Source organism: Rhinolophus ferrumequinum, chromosome 27, assembly GCF_004115265.2.
Source record: "Rhinolophus ferrumequinum isolate MPI-CBG mRhiFer1 chromosome 27, mRhiFer1_v1.p, whole genome shotgun sequence".
NCBI classification, from domain to species: Eukaryota; Metazoa; Chordata; class Mammalia; order Chiroptera; family Rhinolophidae; genus Rhinolophus; species Rhinolophus ferrumequinum.
In genome coordinates, this window is record NC_046310.1 from 23,228,334 (window position 1) to 23,252,380 (window position 24,047).

At 41.8% G+C, this 24,047-nt stretch overlaps 1 long non-coding RNA gene across 7 annotated transcripts; it reads right to left on the minus strand.

Moving 5' to 3' along the window:
• Positions 1-1,804: 1,804 nt before the first annotated feature.
• LOC117018459 (uncharacterized) lies at positions 1,805-23,957 on the minus strand. Of its 7 annotated transcripts, XR_004422236.1 has the most exons (6): positions 22,505-23,957; positions 19,332-19,388; positions 13,606-18,350; positions 12,866-13,026; positions 7,336-7,466; positions 1,805-2,638 (listed from the first exon to the last, which is right to left on the minus strand). It is a non-coding gene; the product is annotated as an uncharacterized LOC117018459 (long non-coding RNA). The 7 variants fall into 7 exon arrangements; XR_004422239.1 differs by lacking the exons at positions 1,805-2,638; positions 7,336-7,466 and having other exon boundaries at positions 11,458-13,026; positions 22,505-22,558; positions 22,685-23,957; XR_004422238.1 differs by lacking the exons at positions 1,805-2,638; positions 7,336-7,466 and adding an exon at positions 11,458-11,790.
• Between the last annotated feature and the right edge of the window lie 90 nt (positions 23,958-24,047).

Genomic DNA, 24,047 nt, shown 5'->3' on the forward strand with positions numbered 1-24,047 from the left:
ATTCCACTGAATTAAAAATCCTAGATCATTTCCTGACTATGTTTCTACACGCTCTATCCAGCAAACCAGCAGACTTCGGGAATGTCAAGGGGCATTTTAGAAGCAGAAAAGTTGTTGATTCAAAAAAATTCAATAGTCATTTTTTAATATGGTGTTTGGTTATATGCAATTATAACTTGAAGTTAGGGTTATTTCAACTTTTTCTTTTACATAGTAAAAAATTAAGTTTGCTGTTTATATTTCAAAGGCAGCTAGGATTTCTAATTGGGTCCCGGCACCTTTTGCTTCTCTTTTTGTCTAAAAATTTACTTAGCATGGAATAGATGAGCATGGAATAGATTCACGTTAATCATAAATATACTCTCTCTCTCCTTTTTAGGTGAGTTGAATTTAAATTATTATAATGGATATATTTTCTTACGTGCTTCCCATTATGCTTTCTTGTGTCCTACTTGCTCTCTTTACTTTTTTTAACTTTGCCTTGTACTCGTATATTATACAAAGTCTATTCTAAAAAACATACGTGAAATAATTTATTACATGCCAATAGTCACAAAAATATTCAATAGTCACATGCCAATAGTCACAAAAAAAATATTCTCATATTTTAGGAACTTAGATATATACATAACCCTTCTGACGGAATCATGAGTCAAAGAAAAAAATGGATTTAGTTGGGACCTTGGCATATTAACCCGAACTCTGTCATTTGGGAAAGGAAGTCATAGCCCTGAGAAGTGGAAAGGCTGGCTCCTGAGTCTTTGGTTTTGTCATTTAATCAAGGGTGTGGAATAGGAAAAACAATAAACATAATAACTGACTTCTTTACAGTTTATAAAACACTTTCATGTTCAACATTAAAAGCTGCCTCAGTTCTGGGCTTTTAGCAAATGAAACCTGCACTTGCTCTATTTTCCTCCAGGAGACCCATGTAGCTGGTTCTATATCCAGTATTATTTCATTTATTGGTTGTTACTGGTGACAGTACCCTTCACCTAGAACCTCAATAGGCATTTAATCATGCACGAAACAGCAGGTTCTCATTTGGGGTGGGCTGATGTTAAATGGAGAGTTACACACCTTGCCCTAAAAGTTAAGAAACTACGGCCACATCCCAGTATCGGTGGGGTTTTCAGATTTAACAAAAACAAAAACAAAAGCTGTTTCTGGTCACATCTGCTACTCAGGGCGTCAGGGACCAAGTTAAATCTCAAAGAAACCCAAGGTTGTGTCTGTCTTTCAATGCCCAAGAGTGGGTTTCTCCAATGAAGGCATTGGGTCCGATTTCTTTGCCAGTTACATCTTCATAGGAGATGATGGTAAATAGTCATGTGACATCATAAAATAAAGCTAATCACTCGTCTGAAATACATTCTCCCATGAACTCCTTCATAGTTTCAATATCTGCCAAGCACAGAAGGCATGACGCGAAGGAGAACAAGGCATGGCGCACGCCACCAAAGGCCCAGATGGTGGGCTCATCTGTCTGGCCACATCCAGAGGCACTCACATCCTTGGCAAGTTGCACCACCTCTGCCGAAGACGGCATAGCTCCTTGTGACTACTTGGGACAGCTCTACAGTGATCTCTCCAGCCATGCAGAGGGTTTTACAGTACCTTGCATTTACTCTTTAGCCGGGTGTATTAGTTTCCTGTGGCTGCCATAACAAATTACCACAACTTGGGTGGCTTCAAGCAACAGAAATTTATTCTCACAGTTCTGGACGCCAGAAGTTCAAAATCGAGGTGTCAGCAAGGCTGTCCTCTCTCTGAAGGCTCTAGGGGAGGGCCTCCCCCCTGCCTTTCTCTTAGCTTCTGGTGTTTCTGGCAATCCTTCACCGTTTTTTAGCTTGTAGACACATCACTCCAATCTCCACCTCCATTGCCATCGCCATCGCATGATGTTCTCCCCTTCTTCCTCCTTCTCTGAAGGATGACAGTCATCGGATTAGGCCCACCCTAACCCTGTATTGCCTCATTGTCACTGGATTACACCTACCGAGGCCCTATTTCCAAATCAGGTCTCATTCCCAGGTCCCAGGCTCAGGACTTCCACAGATCTGCTGAGATACACATGAGTTGTGTGATGTGTGACATGGCACAGGGCTTGATACACCCCTCCCCCTTCCCAACACCAGTTACTCCCCTTCTGATGGCAGGCTGCCGCTTCCTATGGCTGTGCTCACCAAACTCAGAAAGCCTGGGTATGTCGCGTGGCAGAGTCGGCCACAGACGGTTACAATAATGTGGAAGGTGTTTCCCGGGGTAGGCGGCCAGAACAGCCTCGAGTAGACCTTCAGAGAGGTGACGTCTCACGAGCCATGCTCTCTTCCATCTTTATGTGTCTACAGAACATTATCTTCCATCCTAATGTCTTTCTCTCCTTGTTCCAGTGAAGCGGCAGAGACAGTGAAGTGCTGAGCTCCTGCTGCACGTTAGCGCCCAGTCAGTGCCCCTCCCTCTCCATTCAGACCCCTTACTGTTCATTCTCTGCAACAAGGGCTGCAGCCACTTCTGATAGATCCTGTTTCGTGAATCTTAAGTGAGTCTTATCGGCCTACTCGTGAAAGCTTTTATGGAGGCAGCAAAGGGCACATCCAGTTTCCACTTCAATCATTTGCATTGGAAGTGTCTTCCCCTAGGGAATACATAGTCGTGAAGAACTTAGTTTGGCCTGTAGCACTGTTCCCACTGGCATCAAATAATATCCCAACTAGCTGAGCCCAGAATAGTCAGCCTTCCTGGTTCACCGGTACCGTGGCCCCTGTACAGAGGCACCGACACAGACAGGCGCTGCCTTCCTTGGGACTATCTCTTCCAAGAGGTGCTTTTCATGCTATAAGATGCTCTGCTTGACCCAACCTCATGAATGGAAAACTGTGGTGGGCCCAACCCCTTCACAGAGGATGTGAGAAGAAAAACACTGCATTCCCCAGGCAAAAGGTATCAGTGCCAACAGGAGCTAGTCCTCCCAGGAAAGGGGAGTTCTGAAGAACAGGCTGTGGCTAGTTACCCTGGGTGAGAGGGAGGAAGGCTTCTGCACGAGGCTGTAGGAAGAATTACGATCTTTTCTTGCCATGGGAAACTGTTAGTAAGCTTCTAATGGTAAGTGGCACGTTGTTGGGTGTTATAAAAACATGTTCATCATAGTTCCTACTGCCTAATATGAACTGCAAGGACAAGACAAGTGTATTAGAACATTTAGGCAACTAAACAAGTATATTTTAAAATCTTTAGATTGTGTACGAATAAAAGGAAGATGCATACAAAAGAACTGTATGCATTTTCTGTAAATGAATGCAAGTCGCAAGAGATTTTTTAGGGAGGAATGGCCATTCCTTTTCCAATTCAAGAAAGCTTCATGACGCAATTAAAAAAAATATTTATATCCTAATCAATTTAGTAACAAATTAAGTATATGGTCAAGACTCTCAGTTGCAAGTGACAGAAATACAACTCACATAAAGGGCAATGCATTTGTTCACATATACAGAAAAATTCAGGAGTAGACTTTCAGGTAGAACTGGTTCCAGACCCTCAAACAATGTCTTCAGGAATATGTCTCCAGCCTTCAGCTCTGCCTTCCTCTCTCATGATTTCATTCTCAAACAACTACTCCCTATTTTTTGACAAGATGTTTACCAGAAGCTCTAGGTTAACTTTCTATTGGTTTACTCATACAAGAAGAGAGTTTCTTTCCCATTACTTCTGGCATAAATCCTGGGGCTTACAATTTTGGCTCTGATAGTCTCAGCTCGTAACATATACTCATTTCTGAACCAATCAGCATGGTTAAAATTCTCATTGGCCAGACCTGGATCACATGACCCCTCCTGGGATTAAGGGTAAGAGTAAGCTCCACTAGCACTACAGGGACTGGGAGTCAGGAAGGGGTAGTTTCCTGAAAGAAAATTAGGGTCCTGGTATCTCAGGAAGAAATGGATATAAAAAAGGCAAAGTAACAGAAGCCCCTGACACTATACAAAAGTAATGTAAACTGTTGTGAGATTCTGACCAAGAACTACAAAATCAACCTCAGCTTTTTACAGTAACTTTAAGAGATGTCAACTTGCACTTTCTTTCATAGAATTTCTGATTACTTTGCTTCTAGTAATCAAGTCAGCAATAAATTCTTTGTTTTGCTTTCAAATAAAAGTTGTCCAGGAACATTTCGTGTTAGTCCATATTTTAAAGTATTATAATGCCAAAATCCTTCTTTCCAGAGTAAAGGTGACAAACAGATGTAGATAAAAGCAGAATAAAACAAAAAGGTTATAGTGAAATTTTTTCTATTTTCACATCATAGCTTCAGCAGAATATCTATTTGACTGAGTTATTTTTGAACAGAGAGCAAGTAATGATTTAGGTTTAAAAAGAGAAGAAAGCAATCACTATAATAAATGTAAAGAAAACAATATGAAAGGAACTCTTTCATGGAATAGATATTACCATTTTCCAAGAAGGCACTAATAATCTAACTTCAATTCTTATTTTCTTTATCATCTAAAAATTTTACTATTCACAGTGACTTATGTTTGATTTGCTGGATTCTTGATAATGACTAAATTTAATTCTTCCACTTCCCCTCACTATAATCAGATTATTTTTAAAAAAATCAACAACCACTGTAAATTCAAAAACAACTTTTGTAAAGGTCAAAGAAAAAGTCTCAAAAAAATTTAAATACATAGAACTGAATGAAAACAAAAATACTACATATTAAAATAAGCAGGAGGCAGCTAAATCAGTGTTGAAAGGGAAATGAATGAATAGCATTAAACATTTGCATTAAAAAGAGAAGTCTCAAATGAAATATCTACATTCCTGCCTCAAGAAACTAGAAAAATGAGAGCAAAATAAACTCAAGGCAAGTTTAAGAGAAGTTAAACTTAAGAGCAGAAACCAAGAAAATTGGTATCAAGAAACTAGTAGAAAAATAATCGATGCTACAAAAAGCTAGTTCTTTGGAAAATTTAATAAAATTGATAAACCTTTATTGAGACTGACAAAAATAAAATCAAAGATATGATATCAGGAACAAAAGAGGATGCAAAAGGATTTTAAATTTAACAACTTAGAAGAAATGGACCAATTCTTTGAAAAACCCAAGCTACCAAAACTCAACTGAGATGAAACAAACAGCCTGAAGAGTCTTTCACCATTAAAGAAATTGAATTTGTAATTAGAAAGCTCCAGAAAACGAAATCTCCAGGCCCATATGTTTTCACTGGAGAATTAAACCAAACATTTAAAGAAATAAAATCAGATTTACACAATCTCTTCCAGAAAATAGAAGAGGAGGGCACACTTCCCAAATCATTTTATGAAGCTAGTATTACCCTGATACCAAAACAAGACAAAGTCAGTATTAAAAAAGAAAAACTACAGACCTATTATCTCTCATGAACTTATACATAAAAATCCTCAACAAAATATGAGCAAATTAAAACCAACAATGTATAAACAGAATTATACAGCATAACCAAATGGGATTTATTCCAGATATGCAAAGCTGGTTCAACATTAGAAATCAATCAATGTAATTCATCATATCAACATGCTAAAGAAGAAAAATCATATAATGAAATCATATCAATTGCAGAAAGAGCATTTGACAAATCTAACTGCATTCATGATTTAAAAAAAACCCAAAAACCTTTTAATAAGTTAAGAATAGAGAGAACTACTTCAACTTGATAAAGAGCATCCACAAAGGAAAAACAGAAACAAAAAACAAAAGAACCCTAGAGCTAACATTATACTTAATTCTAGAAGATTGAATGCTTTCCCTCAAAGGTTTGGAACAAAATAAGGATATCTACTATCATCACTCTTATTCAACACAGTATTGGAAGTTCTAGCCACTGCAATAAGACAAGAAAAAGAAATGAAAGACATACAGATTGGAAAAGAAGATATAAAACTGTGCCTATTTGGACATCATCTGAATGTCTATATAGAAAATCCCAAGGATTATCCAAATAAAACTCTTAGAACAAATAAGTGAATCCATAAGCTTACGGAATGCAAAATCAGTACACAAAAATCAATCACACTTATATATACTGACAATAAACATTTGGAAACCAAAATTCAAAATATAATACCATTTACAATCATTCCAAAGAAAATAAAATACTTAGATATAAATTTAACAAAACATGTATAGGACCTGGATGCTGAAAATTACAAATAGCTGATGAAATCAAAGAAGACCTAAATAAATTAAGAGCTATACTGTGCTCATGGCTTGGAAGACTCAACATAGTAAGGATGTCAATTCTCCCTAAATTGATCTATAGGATTAATGTAATTTCTATCAAAATCGCAGTAAGGTTTTTTCTGTAGACATAAACAAGCTTATTCTTAAACTTGTATGGAAAGACACAAGACCCAGAATCGCTAAAACAATCTTGAAAAATAAAAATAAAAGACAAAGTATAACTTTACCTGATATTAATGCCTACTATATAGTTATAGTAATCAAGACAATGAGGTATTAGTGGAGAGAGAGACACACATGGATCAGTGAAACAGAATAGAGGATCCACACAAATATACCCAACTGATTTTTGACAAAGGTGCAAAAGCAATTCAATAAAGGAAGGATCGGCTTTTCAACAAATGGTGTTGGAATAATTGGATATCCATAGGCACAAAAATAAACTTCAACCATAACCTCATACCCTATGCAGAAATTAACTCAAAATGGACTGTGAACTTAAATGTAAAACATAAATCTTCAAAGATTTTAGAAAAAAAAAAGGAAAGTATATTTGAGAGCTAAGACTAGGCAAAGAGTTCTTAGATTTGACACCAAAAGCATGATCCATAAAAAGAAAACTTCAGATATTGGACCTTAATCAAAAGAGTGGTTTTAACAAGAAGAGATTTCTCTAAGATGAAAGTGTTGTGGGAGGGGTAAGGAGTCCAAGATTGGTCCAGCAGCTCCCTGTCCAGCAGGGACCAAGTCTCTTCTATCTCTCTGCTCCGTCTTAGTAAATGGCTTCCCTCCACAAGGTCGTTGAGATGGCCAGTGGAATTCCTGGCCTGTCTGAGTTTTAGACAATAGTAGAAGGGAAACAAAGGAAGACAAAATGTTCCCCGTCCCATCCAAATCAACTTGCTTTAAGTAGCCTCCTGCAAAATCACACAAAAACACTTCTGCTTACATCTCACTAGTCAGAATTTAGTTACCTGGCTACACTTAGCAAGTGAAACTAGGAAATATGGTCTGTTACCATATGTCTGTGTTAATAAGGTACTTGCAGCTTATTATTGGAACTGAGAAGTGATTAATGACTCAAACATGATATAAATTTATTTCTCACTCACATAAAGTCCAAAATAATGTTCTTGATTGGCAGGTGGTTGTCCTCCAAGCGGTGATTATGCGACCCAGGTTTCTTCTATCTTGTGCCTCTACCATCTTCAACACTTGTCTTCCAAAACTTGTTTGCATCAAACTGTAAAAGGGGAAAGAGTGTGGAGTTATGGGCCAGAACAGGAAGTGACATGTACCACTTCCACTCACTAATGGCTGTATATTACCGCAAGGGAGGCTGGGAAATAGTGCCCCCCAAAAAGATATGGGTTGATGACCAGCCACTAGGGCAACGAACCCAGCTGAAAACTAGGGTTCTGTTATCAAGAAAGAAAAGAGGATGGATATTGGGAGACAGGTAGCAGTCACTGTCACAGGAGGCAAGTTGCATTGAAGGGCTAGTAAGCAAATACTTACCATCTTCCAGCAACAAGATGGCATGCTCCAGAACCCAAAGATGACAGTTCTGCCACAGACTTCATTTTGAAATGATGCCTCACCACAAATATCTCAAGGAGTTTTCAGCACCCGCCCCCCCAAAAAAATGTTCTTAAAGTAAAATTAGTACATTGTAGCTAAGCAATTTAAATTTTATTATTTTATTTTCTTAATGCTATAGACGGCTTTTTAATGGTCTCTGAAACTCAACCAGATTAGGGTATATAGAGAACAACAGAGAAACATAGTATTAATGGTTTAACATTATTGCAAACTCAACTGAAGAATTCCTGGTCACGAACTTTTATATATAATGTGTTCATTTTGAGAACTACTTTTATGTTTTCAATTTGTTTCCATTGTACATTTATTAATTTGTATTTTTAATCTTGAGGTTTTTTTTTTTAATTTACAAAATCTATTACTTTGCAAAAGAGAAAGATACTGGCTGAGTGGGTTCACATATAAGCCTAATGCTTTATATATATATTGTATATTTATATATGTGTATATTATATATATATATATAGAAAACCACAAACTGCCGAATATATATATATTTTTTTATATATATAATACATAATATATATTATAATATGTATTTAAGTGATATATATATATATACCGGGGGTATCAAAAAAATATATACACATGATGTGTATTCATCTTTTGTTATCGGTATATATTAAGTATTACAATTTTAATAGTGTTTTCCTTTCTTAAAAAATGTATACATTTTTTGGGCACCCTCTGTATGTATGTATGTGTATTTAATATATATATATGTGTGTGTGTATATATATATATATATATGTGTGTGTGTATATATCTCCAATATCTGGTAGACATTTATGATGAGATTCTAGAAGGGTTTAGTGGGTCTGATATAAGAATAGAGCCTTGAAAGGATAGAATAGCAGGCTTTAAAAAATATAAAACAAGCATAATTAACACTAAAAAGAGAATGAGATTTGAATATTTACAAATCAAAAAGTAGAGTTAATTTAGCAAAGAGGTTGAGAGCAGTTTTTGTCTGGCCTAGACTTAAATTCCAGTTTAGCTTATGTTGATGCAAAAGTAATTGTAGTTTTTGCAATTATTTTTAATCTTTTAAACTGCAACTACAGAGGCGGCCGGTTTGGTCAGTGGTTAGAGCGCAGTGCTCATAACACCAAGATCGCCGGTTCGATTCCCACATGAGCCAGTGAGCTGTGCCCTCCACAACTAGATTGAAAACAACGACTTGACTTGATGCTGAGCCGCGCCACCCCTAAAAAAACTAGATTGAAAACAATGACTTGATATGGAGCTGATGGGTCCTGGAAAAATTCACTGTTCTCCAATATTCCCCAATTAAAAAAAAAAAAGGCAATTACTTTTGCAGCAACCTAATACTTAATGACTATGGAAACTTCGCCAAGTCAATTTCTCTGAGCTTCAGTTTCCCCATCTGTAAGAAAGGGTGTTGATAATATCAAGCTCACAGGGATAAGTGTATATAAAGTACCCAGCATGGTTAGTGACTGGATCATAGCATAACAAGCACTGAAAAATAGCAGTTTTCATTCATAATCAGCCTTGGGCTGGATGTCAGGTGCAGTTGGGTGATAGAAAAGGTAGATCATCTGTAAAGATCAATGCTTTCACAAAACTCACACAAATAGCATACACGGTATGTCCAAGAAATCCCATACCACATATATAACCAAATGCTAAATTCTGGGACACTCTCTACAAGTACCCTGCGGGTTCAGAAGACACTGGGGATCAAGGGAGGACCAGGGGCTACATGACCTGAGCTTTGAAAGCAGTGTAGGGTTGTAATGGGTAGTGAGAGAACATTTAAGGTGCCTCGGACAGAGTAGTCCCTTAAACTACTGAATAAATGAGCGAATGAAGGGAAGGACATGAACAAACGACAAAAAGAGCAGGTCCAGTGCGTGGGTGAGTGAAGAGGGTCCTTCCTTTTCTCCTTTGGTGGGTGTCAATGTGTAGGGAGACATGCGGTCCAGAATGGAGGAACCCACCTGAGCGGGGCCGGAGAAACTGGGTCAGGTATTTGGGTTGAAGTGGTGGAATTGTGGACCAGAGGAAGAAAATGATGAGAACAGTGCTTCGATCCCTTCAGGCATGGTTAGGGGTCCTGGTGCAGGAGCTCAATGCAGAGAAGTCGGCCAGCAGCCTGTGGCAGGAACTTTAATAAGAGGCAAGTAAAGCGAGGCTAAAGCAAGACTCACACAGGGACACAGAGCGCATGGGGATCTACGGCTCAAGCAGATCTTCAGATAAGGGAGCGAAAGAGGAGACGAGAGAAAGGCTGGCTCTTTCATGGCTACAACATCAGTAGTGATTCTAACAGACAGGAAAAGAGAGAGAAAAGCAGTGGAAGATGAGCTCACTGATGAGTTTGTAGGTTTTTGAGCTGGTGATGACACACACAAGTAGAAATGCCCAGTGGGCAATTTAAAGGTCAAAATTAGAATTCGACACAGGGAGAAAGATTTGGAAGTCATTACTATAGAGACTGTGAATAAAAACAATGAAATGGATGAGACCTGTGAGGGACCAATATAAACAGGAAAAAAAACCTAGAAAACCAAAGACTAAGTCTGGGCAATGTATAAATTAAAAATATAAAAACATTCCAGGAATACCTAATATGACAACATGAACCTAAGCAAAATCAGTTGTCATTATTAGGGCTGCATTATGACTTTCTTGGTTCCTGGAACTGCCATGTGCATTTTTGCCCTTGTGGGCTCCTTGCTCCACTAAAAAAAATTAAATTAAAAATTATATTCTACACCTGCACTGGTATAGAGACAAATATAATCTAGATTGAATTATTATATATTTGTTGTTATATTATTTTGAAGTATTATATAATCATTGTTATATTTTCTCCCTTCTGATTTTAAAAGAAATTAAAATTAAGACATTTTCATGGGTCCCTAAAATATCATGAGCCTTACTGTGCCTAATGATGTGAATAATCCAAAATAATGGGTAATTTTTTAAAAATCATGTATAGTTGATTTCAGAAAGTGTGTATGTAAAAAAAAAAAATCAAAAAACCTTTTTTTAATGTTATATGCTAATGTTTTAATTAACCTTGATTCTCAGAGGTACGCAACCCTTTGATGTGGCCCTGAACTGAGATGTAGGCAGAGGGATTCAGGATGAGATTGAACCAGAGGTTATCGTGTTTAAGAAAGGAACTTTATCTTTAAAATTCTTGGGTTCTCTCTCTCAGAAAACATGAGTCCCCTGTTAAAATGCCATCTTGTACATTCCAAGAGGAGTCGTTTTCAGAATAACTGTGTGGTTTTGATGTTTTGGGAGATTAATTCCTAAGTCTGTTTCATGAACGAAGCGAAATTTAGACCTTAAAAATATACCCCCTCCAAAAAATTGGAAATCTGAAACAGGTTACATTTAACCATAAAGAATCTCAACCTCAAATGAAGAAAAGGATGGACGCCCTTAAAGGGTTTATTTCATTGTAGCAGAGATTCCAGGAAGAGCAGTAAGGGCTCAAATATGCAGACAACACAGAGGGACAGGGATGCAGAAGCACTTCAACCGTCGGGGCAGGGCCACAGGCATTCATTGAGTATCTACAGTATGTACTACACACTGAGTGCTGACACCGCCAGCCTGGAGTAAGGGGGAGAAGGGGTGGGAAAGTGGGGGGCGGGGCAAACAGATAAAACGCACATAGAGACGTGTTAAGTTCTTGACTTGTTTATGTTCAGTAGGTACAGGAAATGTCCTTAGGAGCCAAAGTGAGAAAAAGAACCCAAGGAGTGCTATCAAAAGTGGCAGATGACTCAGGAAGAACAAGAGTTACGTCTCCCCAACGTGGTCAAAATGGTCATTGGCAGCTTTGGAGGTAGGGACTTCCTGCAGTGGTGGGTGTGGAGGGATGCTTCGCAGCAGGGGTTGTCCCTAAGGTAAGATGCTGAAGTCTGGCCAAGGGAGGTAGATGATCTGGTTGGTTTTAGGACAAGCGGCTGCTTCAGCCTGGTCTGGATATGCCCAACATAACAAAGGCCAGTGTTAATGGAGGGCTTGCTGTGTGCCCGACAGTGTTCAAGCACTTTACATGTCATTTAACCCTCCTGTCAATCCCTGCAGTAAGTACTGTTTTTACACCCATTCTTCACAGATATGAAAATTGAGGCACAGAAGTTTAAGTACCTTGCCTAGGATCACACAGCTGATTAAAGTTGCAGAACCGGAATAAGAACCAGAGCGCTCTGTTTCCAGGCCCTGCACTCTTAATCGCTGGGGAGACTTACCCCCGCTGAGTGGTCTCTGGACATATTAGTAAACCTGGCACTTGGCTTTGGGCATTCGGCACTTGGTTTTGTTGTTGTCATTCTATCAATTTACAGAGAGAGGTAAGTGAATGAAGCACCGAGAAGCGATTGCTTGTGTTTGCACAGTACAATGGCAGCAGAGGCGGGATTGGCCCCCATCACAGAGCATGGCTTACGTTCCCAGGCCTTATACCTCGGAGGGTCTGTGCATAGTGATTCGGAGCTCCTGGAACCATGTGGAATAGAGCTGGACAGCCCAAGGGAAGCTGGGACCCCGTTCAAAAGACAAACAGTGAGATCCCAGCCCAGATCTATGTCTGCACTCCTGGTGCCCCTCAAAGAGTAAATCGAGAAAAGGTGACTTCGTTTTCTCTATCTGATCATTTAGAAAATGCCGGGTTTCAAAGCTTCTTCCCGTTAGGCCCAGGTGGTCTTGGATACACTCCCCTCTTTGACCAGATGGATGAAAAGCTCTTTCTAAATGAGTAACATACTACCTGACACTATTTTAAATATATAAATACATACTTATGAATATATGGAATACATTATTATATATAATATAGTAATAATGTATGCATACACACACTAGTCATCTTGGTTTCTGCTTTGTGTTCCTAAGAGGAAAAACACAACCCAAGTATAAAGGGCTTATAAATTTGCTTCTTTTTTACCAGACGTTAATAACATTGCTTTATCAGCATGGAGTGTATGTAACTGACCTATTGGCCATTCTCTGTCCAGTAATGAAAATAAATGCCTTGGAAATGTGTGTACTCACTTTGACAGAGAAAACCGGAAGGTAATTGTCATAATGATTGGCTAATAAAGTTAGGCCCTGATGTTTGTGACTACAGTGATTGCTACTTCTGCTATTGCCACAGCTTAAGGAAAATGGTGGTGAAACATCCATCAGAGAAGTTGAAAGGGTGACCGTATGATCTGTTGAAAAAAAATAGTAGTGTTAGCTATAGCTAAATTATGGATGTCACAGCTGAAGATAAAAAGGTACACATGCCTACCCCTCCAATACAATGTGTGCATCTTTAAAAAGTACATATTGGTTACAGTTTTACAATCTAATGCTGTTTAAGTAGTCTAGAGGAACATAGTTTTTCTTTTTACAATCCATGATAACTTAGACTTTATAAAGTGTTTTTTTATATTCTGAATAATCGCCTCCTAATTTCTCTTTTCTAAAGAATACAGCATTCCAATAGTAACAGATACAAATAGTTATTAGCAATAAGAGATGATCATTATGGAGAATTAACATGGGAAAATCAAATATTCCTTCTCATTGTTTTGGAAATGACATTGGGCGGGGGAGGGACTGATAAAACCTCCAGGCTATGCATTTATCTGCAGAAGTCACCTCCTCTGGGTGTTCTAGTCTGACACTCAGACCGCATGGGTTGGCTCCTTGAACTCAGTCTGTGTCACTGTGTAGCCCCAAAATGCTCAGAGTTCGTGTGTGGTTAAGCAGAGAATTTACCATAGCTATTTTCCCTCCTGACCCACCTATTATAAAACACTGTCTACAGAGATTTGCGAGCTTAGTTTTTTTCAGGACAACACAATAAGCTGCCATCTCCTGGCTCAGTTGGGGGTGGGGCAGGCATGGCCTCCTGGCCTTGGAGGTGGGATGTGGTGCGACTCTTGTTCTTCTGCAGGCACTGTCCCAAGGGGCGCCTGAGGATGCCGAGGTGGCTGCGGTCCAGATGAATTGGAGGCAGTCCTGGAAGGAAGAACATCCATCATGCTTAGGAAGACCTTAGGTTGGAATGGCTGCCTTGAGCCTGCAGAGATTTTTTATAAAGTTCCTGGTCATGAAACACTCTTTCTGTCTCTGCTGCCATATGTTTTTCCAGCTGGACCTCCACCAGTCTTCTGCTCTCCAGAAAGTTCTCATTCATTCAGCCCAAGGGTATCTCACTGGCTTTTCTGAGGACTGCTGGAAGTTCCAGCAGGAGTCTTGGCCACATGGAAAATCAAACTGTCTGAGCTTGTGGATGAAGGTCTCAAATTGGGAGTCCCTGCCTTCAGAGGCTGTGCTTTCGTTCCCTAATACTTTAAATTTGGAGAAATGTAAATAAACATACTTAAACGTGTGAAACTGTGTAAGAAGATTCTTACGAGCACATATTTTCTGTGATTCACACTTCCTCACCACATCCAACAGCAGGGAAATTTAACAACAGTTTTTGTCCAGACTGGAATCCACCCACTTCTTTACTCTGATTAGCTAGTGACCTCCGAAAATTGTTTCCATTGTTCATCTTCTATTAACCGGGGGCACCAGGGTGTTTTAGCTTTCCCAGGTGCTGTTTTTCGGATTGGTTGATACTACGGCTGGAATCACAACTCCCCATACATTTTGGAGTTCTTGCCAATGGACCAAGATTCACGCTTCCAAATTGTAACCCTGTTCTTTGTCATTCAGACTTGGGGGCTGCCCTGTGGATCATTTTCCCTCTTACCTTACTGACCTATTTGTATTTGATTTATAGTCAAAACTGAGCCCACTTCCCGATTTTAATAGTGCCCCTGTTACTGACTGGGAAGTCGGTGACAATTATCTTCCCTCCACCTCCTCCCAACTCACTACCATTAGCTGTTCCCGGTTTGCTGTGGTGTATGCCCAAATCTTCTCTCATCATCTTCACGCTACAAAATCTGCAGGGGCAACAGTGATGCCTACGATAACGCAGAGAAGTCTTAGAACGACTCACACTAGCAGTCTAAAATCCCAAATTTTGACAGGATTAGTTTGGGGGAGATCAATTATATTCAGAGATAGCTATGAAATTGTGCAGTCTGAATCGGTATTTTTCAAAGTAGGCAACAGAAAGCAGTATTATGAGGAAATCACACTGATTTCCACTTTCTTTCTGGTCTCACTAAATGCTTAAACAAGAATATAATTACAACATTTCTAAGCCGACTTGTAACTGCTCTGAGCTTGACAATATACCTCCCAACACTCACGATAATACAAGTGGCATATATCTGCAAGGTTACCCATTAAACAACTGTGACAGATCGTATTTCTGGTTAATTGTTAGTTCCTTATGACCTTAGACTTTGCCTGTGTATTTAATAACACCATCTGCTGTTCAGGGTAGCAATACTACCTTTTACACGAGGATTACTGTTCTTACTTCGTAAACAACAGTGTTCAATTGGAGGTGTTGAAATGCTACCATGGAATTATTTAAATTATACTACCTATGGAAAGCTGAAAGAAAGTGACTTTCTTCCCTATGTTGGCTTTCCTGGCTTCTCCTAAAACATCATAATTTATGTACCATAATAGAAGCATAAAAAAGATTTACAAGTTGTATTCTTGGTCTGCAAAATGAAATATTTTAAAAGAACTCTAACTCTGTTATGCCTGTCCTGTTTGTTTTCTTCCAGGATAGTTTCTCGTTGCATAGAAGTCTCTGGGAAATTTCCCAATAAAACAGACAAGTAAAAAAGTAATTCCCACAAAGTGAAATGAGATGAGACCTTTCTTGTTGTGGGTTTTTGGGGTTTTTTTGTTTTTTTAAGGAGGGCGCAGCTCACAGCGGCCCATGCGGGGACTGAACCGGCAACCTTGGTGTTATTATGGTAGCACCACGCTCTAACCAACTGAGCCAGCCAGCCAGCCACTGAGACCTTTCATTTTTAACCATTACCCAAGATCATGCCTCTCTGTTTCAGGGCATGTTCAGAATCCTGCTGGTGTTCAAGAAATACCGAAACATCTGCTAACGTGGGCCCTAATAAGGTAGATGTTGGCAGAATTTTAAGTCGGCTACCTTTGTTTGGGACTCACAGATAGTGGGGCCTGTGAAACGAGCTCTGAGGGTGGGGGCCGGGGGGGCAGAACATTTACTGTTAATCTAACCAGTCCCATACGAGCCAGTATACTAACTTGGTGCAGTGCTCCAACCATGAATCAGAACTTCCGAAAAACAGAGGCTCTGTGATGTGGGATAGCTGGCTTGTTTCTAACTTATATCCTTAGCGTGGTGACACTATTAAGAAGCAAGAGCGCTGAGAATGAAGCATTCTAGGTAACGTGTGTCTGGTTTTGCACTAACTTCCATTCTGAACTGGGACAAGGCTCACAAACTTGACCCAGCACTCACACAACCCATAACTTTATGCTGAAATGTGGACACTTCGCAGAGTGCGGGTCTTGTTTTTTCTTTTTAGTCACTTGGAACAGGAGAGGTTGGCCTGAACACCCACCACATGAAAATAATCAAGAGGTCGTCTGCCAACAGAAAACAATTTCAAAAGTATGGAATGTAGACTTCTGAGCCTAAACCACTTGACAGCATCCCAAAAAGGCATGTCCTGACATGTTTTCAGTCTAAGAGGGCTTCAGCATTCCAGGCTTTTAAAAGAATGTCTCCTGTTACAGCTAAAAGGGGCTGCCTATCTTTTTCCACCCTCTGAAGTCAAGGAATCTGGAAGTCTGGTTCTGGAACACTCGTTTTAAAATATATTGAATAACGTTTGGATGAAAAGTAAAGAATATGGCTCTTTTTTGTGTGTTTAAGAATAGTCGGAATGAAACATTACACATTAGTGCTTCCCACCACCATTTTTGAAAAACATAGAATTTAAGAAACTTCCTTAAGATTTTTCATAATCAGACCCAAATTAACAAGTCACATAAAAGGTTATGAATGTAACATTTCACTATAGTTAACCAAGTCACAAATTTCAAAACATCAGAATTCCTAGAACTTACTCTCATAACATCCTTTATAAATTCAGTATATAGCCAGCGAAGAAGCCACACAGCTATTAAGCAGTGGAATCCTGGGTGAGAATACCAAAAAACCTCAAAACAAGTTTCCACATCCTGCTGACCTATTCAGCCAAATGCTTGTCAGTGTATGGAACTGTTGTTGTTTTTCTTCAACGGGGGCCCTCTTGAGTAACCCGAAAAGCCTGTGCATAATATACTGAATCTTTGCCACACATTTATATCTAAAATAAGGTGGTCTCTTGTGGAAAGAAATATTTTCCATAAGCCTTGAAACACTTTAGTTTGGCATATTAATGCTGATACAGCTGTTTCTGCCCTGGCTAACTTTAAGTATAGACCGTGGTTTAGACGCTCCTGGCCTGGGATCTGAGCCCAAACCCAGCAGACACAATGCTTTTGGATGATGGGATGCTCTGGTAGCCATTTAACCTCACAACTTTATTTGGATGGCATGATGCCCCAAAATAATGGGCAGGCAGTTACTGGTTATTTTTTTGCATGGTTTTTCCCTGCATTGTCTTATGATACCTTATGTGTCAGAAGAATGTTGGGTTGGAATTATCAGATTCTCCTGGACGCCCTTTGTCCCCACGAAAGGTCAGAGCAGAAATGGTTTCAAGCTTAGCATCCCCTCGTCCACTCAAGAACACAGGCCCATTGTGCCCACGTGATCTGCCTCAGGTCCCATGCCAGGTGCATGAAGGACCTCAGCTATCTCCTGCACAGATATTTACATGTATGTAAAAAAGAACCTGTGAAGAAAACAGAAATAGGAGGTAGCCCACCAGTGGGCTAAAGAAAGAACTGCAGTCTGGGAAACCCAAATTCTAGCTGTCGTTTAACTGCACATTTTCTGTCTCAAGGCAAAGTCCTTACTGTCGTGGCGCCTCAGTTTACCAAATTCATAGAGACGTAGATGTTGTCAGTTCCTGCTAAGAATAATGAATTGGTCTGATAATGCAAATTAGAGAGATAGAAAGAATAAAAGCAGTCTGAAAAATGTTTAAAATTTAGCTATCTCTTAAATGCTAAGAGATAATGGCCCCCAGGAAGTTCAATGTGTATAGTCCCCAGGCATGTTTGAGAACAAACTTCCTCACTCAGGAATTTGCTTGAAGGGCTGAGCCAGCTTGCCAACAAGTCTGTCAAAGTTCATTTGTCTTTGGATTTTAGCTGTCTGTGACAAGCTTTTCAGTAAACACACTGTACTCCGGCAGTCATTTTAGGAAATCAATTTCTCTATTTCTGTCCACGAGTGGTCTTTTGCTAGAACTCAGACTCAGGCTGTCTGCTCCCATGTACTTAGTGTGAATCTTAATTCTATCAATGGTTTTGCACTCCCCTTGGCAAAGAAGTATTACCATGTGGGCACTGGAACGGATGAGCCAATGAACCCAGCCATTCACTCCAATTAATAAATTACAGTCCACAATTAGTCTTTTTAACTTTCCTTCCTTTTCCCCTCCTGCAGGAAGCTGTGTCTCCTTTATACGTAAGACTGAAAAAAAAAAGTTTGGAGAAAGAATTTGGTTAAATATTTAGATTTTTGGATGGATATCACTGGAATAACACCTCCACACATAAAATAATAGTTTTAAATAACAACACTTTTTTTTTTTTTTGCCAAACGCATTAGACTAGAGTAAGCAAGCCACCAGAACAGATTACTCAAACCTCATTAGTAAAGGCCAAATTTTCCAGCTGATTGTTCTTTTACAAAATATGTTTTTGTCTTGTCAAGAGAAAGTCAGTCCAGTTCATACTGGCTAATTTCTATTTCATAAGAAATACAAACAATAATAATGAAGGCTTATTTGAATAAGTTATGATCGTTTTGCTTCCTGCCGCCCCTTGAAATTCTATGAAATATCTGACCCAGTGGGTTTTCCTTTTCAGTGCCCTATAGCCTATTATATTTATTTGTCTGAGTGCAAAGTGGTCGGGATTGGAGTCCTACAATAGGAATTAAATGAATTCATTAGATTTTCCTCTTTGTGTTTAAGGAAATAGGTCACAAAGTGTTAGAGGTGCGGTATTCCAGTTTGGTGAGTGCCCAATCCATTTCCTCACCACACGGAATCCCAGGATTGAAGCTTCTATCCTAACACCAACATCCCTTTTTATCTAAGGTTCATAAAGACCAGCACAAAATGGCTTGCCATTTAAGGAATCCCATGCTAGGCATGGTGGCGAGGCCGATGCCTCTCACCTTTACCATCTCCCTCTATCTGTTGTCACTGTTTACTTTTCTTCAGGCTATGCATCCTACGAAATATATCAGGGTTTCCGTTTTTTTTCCTCTAAATATATAGATAAGCAAATCTTAATACTCTTTTTGTTAACACAGATGTTAACACTCTTTTGCTAGGCCTCTAAACTGTGCTTACATGATTTTTTAAATGCAATATGCAAATAGAATGTTCTAGACCTTGCCGTTAGACAACAAGACTCATACCTGGATTTCAGTTCTGACACTCACCTTTAGTGTTACTGTAGGCAAATCATTTAGTCGTTTACTACCTTAGGTTTTCAGTTTCTGAAAAAGATGACAAGATAATAGAATTTATGCTTGAAATATTTTTTGAATGTCCATATGAAAGATATAATAAACACAAAGATATTATTCTTAACTTTTTAGAATTGTCACATCTTCTACTTTTTCAGTTCCCTTACTATTAAATGTGTATGTAGGAAAGTTACATTTTTAAGTAGGCAAGTTAATGAGAGAAAATTTGCCATTTTAATATTTTCAAACATTATCTGTGAAGTTAGTTCACTATTTTGTCAGCGTCTTCCTACTGATGTCTTTTAAAGGATTTTAGTGAGTGTCTTAAATATAAGTTAAACCTGCATCCAGATATTATTCCAGAAAAGTGCATTTGATCATGTTCTTTCCAAAAAGTCAATAGGAGGATTCTGGCATCAAATGGCTATTGAATCCCTTCCAGTTCTCCTACAAATTTTCTTGCAGCCTGAGAGAGTATGTGACCTCAGTCTCTCCTTTGCCTGTATTTTCACTTAGCAATTTAAATTCTGACACAGTAAGAATTTAGCCTACATCAAGACCCCAAACTTTACTGTAAGGGGGACCTGCACATATGTTTACATATAGGCTGGTGACTAACAGCTTCTGTGTATAATATGTGGATGATTAAGAGCTCCTGTGACTTTATTTGGCCTGATTCTTAGACCCTCCACAGAGTTTATCTCCTTCACGTGCAAAAGTTTCCTTAATATACGAATGCTTTCCATGCACAGGGGAGGCAGGCTATAGGGAAAGGTCGAACAAAAGGAAAACATTTCTAAAAAAGTACATTTGCAATGCGAAAAACAGAATTGTCTCATAAAATGGTACTGCTTAGAAGAAAAGCTCTCGTATCTATCACAAAAGGTTCATTTATGTCCTGACTCTATAGAGTATGTGTAGATGTATTCACATAAACAAATATGTTCAAACATACATTTATAATCTTTTAAAGTGGGAAAGCACTGAGTATCACACATGTCTTTCCAGTCTTACGGTACTTTGTTTTGCCCAAGTACAAAGAGCCTAGGATGGTATCCACAGAAATCCAAAAAACACGTCACTGCATTTTTTTTCTCCTTCAAATATGCCAGGGGTCAGAGTTTAAGCTGCTTTAGTATGGTTGCAACATCATGCTATTAATAGAAACTGCACTCTAAAGAATGAAGGCTGATTCCACATGTGGATATAGGGTGAACGCTGAACTCAGCACACCACCTCCCAGATAGCACCCACACACTGCTGAGGGTGGGGGTGGCACCCTCCTGCAGCTGGGTGTCGTCTGGTGGGAACCATTTCTTCACACTGCCCTGTGGACTGTCAGTACAGGGCTGTGGCGTTAACAAGAGCATCTCCACTGGAATGAGCTCTGGCGACCAGTTCGGGTTTCAGGTGTTTACCGCTCACACAGTGGCTGCCTCAGTATGTGGAGGTCAGATCTGTTCTTCCCATTGAGCTGCCACTTAGAACTGCTCCCTCTGGTTTACCTTCCCCATCACTTCCCTCACTCCTGCTTGTGTCAGTATCATATTGAACAGCTTTTCTTTCGCTCCTAACCTGTGACTTTCATTTTTTAAATCTTAGAAATTAGAGCTGGGAAGGACTGTTGCTTTGTCTAGACTCAGCAATTTCCCCCATAGAATATTTCCTTTAGTCCTGAAGTCAAATTGTGGCATTTCAGCATTCTGGTTAAAAGCCAGCCTCAACCCACAGCTCCACTACACTGCAAACGGCCTGCGCCTGTCCAAGTACGAATGTGTGGGAGCTCACTGCAGCCAAGCAGGTAACCTTGACTCCGAAAGGCAAAGATTACCATAATTCTCTTCTGAAAGGACCTGGGCCTTAAGCAGGAGGGCAGTCTACGTGACTAAAACATACCGACTTCCTCTTTCATAAGTCATCACATGATGAACTACAATTACAATTCCTGCCTTGTCTCTGCGAATTGCAGACGCATTGCCTCACCCTAGAAACCCTGCCCCAGTGCGCGGAGGAGGAGGCGCGGTGACTGCTGCAGCCGCGCTTTGGAAGGGATCCAGCTCCTGGCTGCGCCGGGAGGGAGGGCGGGAGTGGGAGACAAAAACAAAGCTGTGTTTACTTAGCATACATCGATAAAGCTGCTTCAGAGCTCCTTGAAAGGCCAGGCAGCAGGAAGACTTTTGATACAATATAAGGAATTGCTGTCCTGGATCCAGGGCCAGCCTTAACCCCCTTGATCCCGGATCCTTTTATGGCAAGAGAGACCAGAACTAAAATAGCCTTTCCATTTTCCTGCGGGCATTTCATTAGGGAAGTTACATCAACCCAGTTTCGACATTAAACTGGTAGTGTTAAGATAAAAAGGAAATGCTCTCCATTTGGAGAAGAAAAGCTCCGTTCTACAGAAATCCTTAGTCCCGCTCAAGGCAGAGTTTGCCTCTCAGTGTTTCTACTCAGGGCTATCCCTTGAGGGTATTAGTGCCCGATTGCAGGTAAATGCGTATAATTAGGCCATGGCTCCAACACTGACTTTTCTTGTAATGTTTCCCTCACTGCCTCGCGGGGCCACCGTTTAGGGGTGTTGAAATGGCTCACCTCTCTGCAGCACAAAGACTGGGCCTCATCCCCTTTGGGCAGTGGCCGGGTGGGCCAAGTCCCGTGCTAGAATAAGTGGCACAGTCTCCATGGACAGATGCTCAAAGAGGTGCGCAACAGCAGGGACAAAGAGTGACCAAACCCACTGGCCCCAGCTACTGCGGGGAAAGGCAACTTGGCAGGTCCGTTTCCCCAGGTAGGAGAGGGTGAGACAGAACTGCAATCGCGGGGCAGGATCCGGAACAGATGGGGAAACCTTTATGGCCTGTACACCTTCTCTGGAAATCCCCAAGAAACAACGTTCAGCGTTAGCTTGAAAAAAAATTTAGGTCTGGCATTACGTTTTCTGTGTCATTGCAAACAGGTTTTTTCATGTGCTTTAAGCGGCTCCCTCCACTGTTTTTCTAAGGGTGTTTTTTTTTTCTCTTCCTTGTGGTTAATCCTTTGAAGCAACCTGGCATTTTCAATAGCAACAACTAGAGAGAAACGTCAGCAGGATTTTTTTCTCCCTCCACCTACCAATCCAGTGGTAGGAAAGATAATATAATTAGTACCTTGTTCTTCCCACACGTAACCAGCTCATTCCAGTCTCAGGGAGCCATGTGGGCCTGTTTTTCAACAAGAGCAGCATCAGAGGCCGCCCTTACAGAGTTGAAGTGTCAAAGTTCCGACTGAGAGTGATAAGCCCACGTCTATTAGTCGGTGAGACTAACGACCAGACAAAAGTGATTTACCATAACACACACCAGCTCCTCCTCCCGATGCAAGTGTGAAACTCAAGTGCTTAGTTCAGCTCGGGCAGAGCAGCGGCTGCCAACCGTGGCGGGCCGCGGCGGGTCGGCTGTTCGCGCTAGGCGCGTACGCCCCCACCCGGGCTGAGCCTGGCCCAGGTCGTGCGGTGAGCGCCCTCCGCTCCGCCCCCGGGAGCGCGGGGACGCCCGCAAGCGGCCTGGGCTTGCCAGCCACTCACCCCACAGCCCGCGCCGCACCACCTCGAGTACACGCTGGGCGCGGGGGCGGGGCCTCGAGGCGCAGAGCCTCCCGGGGGCGGGGTCTGCGCGTTGACGCGGCGCGCTGGCCGCAGACCCGGATCCCTGGAATGTGCGTTCGCTCAATGAGTTCGCCAGCGCCAGCGGCGCCGAGTCACGTCCGCGCGGAGTGTGCGCACTCGGCGACGGCGCACGCGGACCCCAGCCCCGCGCCCACGTCACGCGCCCGCCGCGGACCTACATAAGTGGCCGGGCGCTGGCGCCGAGGACCCGGGTCAGTGAAGAGGGGACGGGGCTGGCAGCTCGCTGCACCGCGCCCCCCCGCCTTCCGGAAGGTCCTAGGCTTGGGAACGGTCAGTCCTGCATCAGGAAAACTTAAGGGTTCTAGCAGCGCGTGTCCCTCCCAAGACACATGCGAGTGTAAAGCACGACTGAACAGTCCAAGTGGAACTCCTAAAGCCCTGTGGGCCACGCTGCACGGAGAGTCCCCATCCTCCAGACAGCACTGACAGAGCCAAGTCATAAAGTGGCCTCGCTGCTAAAAGCACGAGTTTTAGCACGATTTTACCCAAACAGACCCGGAGGGGAGGGAGTCCTGCCTGCGAGAATACTCGAGGTCGCTGGGTGGCTGAAGAGAACAGCACACTCGCAGCGCCTTCAGCGGAGACGCGGACCGCGCCAGGCCAGCTCTCCCAGCAACGCCCGGCCTCCGCGTGGGGGAGGGGCGGGCGCGCGCGGGGGAGGGAAAGCGGGCGCGCGCTAGGGGAGGGGGCCCGCGCAGGCGCCGTGCGAGGCTGTCGAAGAATCGAGTCTGTAGAAGTGGAGCAGCGCGGCGGCAGCGGCAGCAGCAGCAGCGACGGCGGCGGCGGAGCTGAGGCGGGCTGGGCGCTGACGCGCGCGCTGGAGAGCGGCGACACCCGGAGCTGTGAGGGAACAGCAGAGCGACCCGGGGCCTGCGCCGCGCACGGGCTCCACGCCGCCCGGCCGCCGCCCCGGCGCGGCATGCCCCGCCGCTCGGGCTGAGCCTGCCCCGGCGGCCGCCCCCCGGCCCCCGCCCCCCGGCCTCCCCGCCCCCCGCCCCGCACTCCGCGCCCGCCGCCGCCGAGAC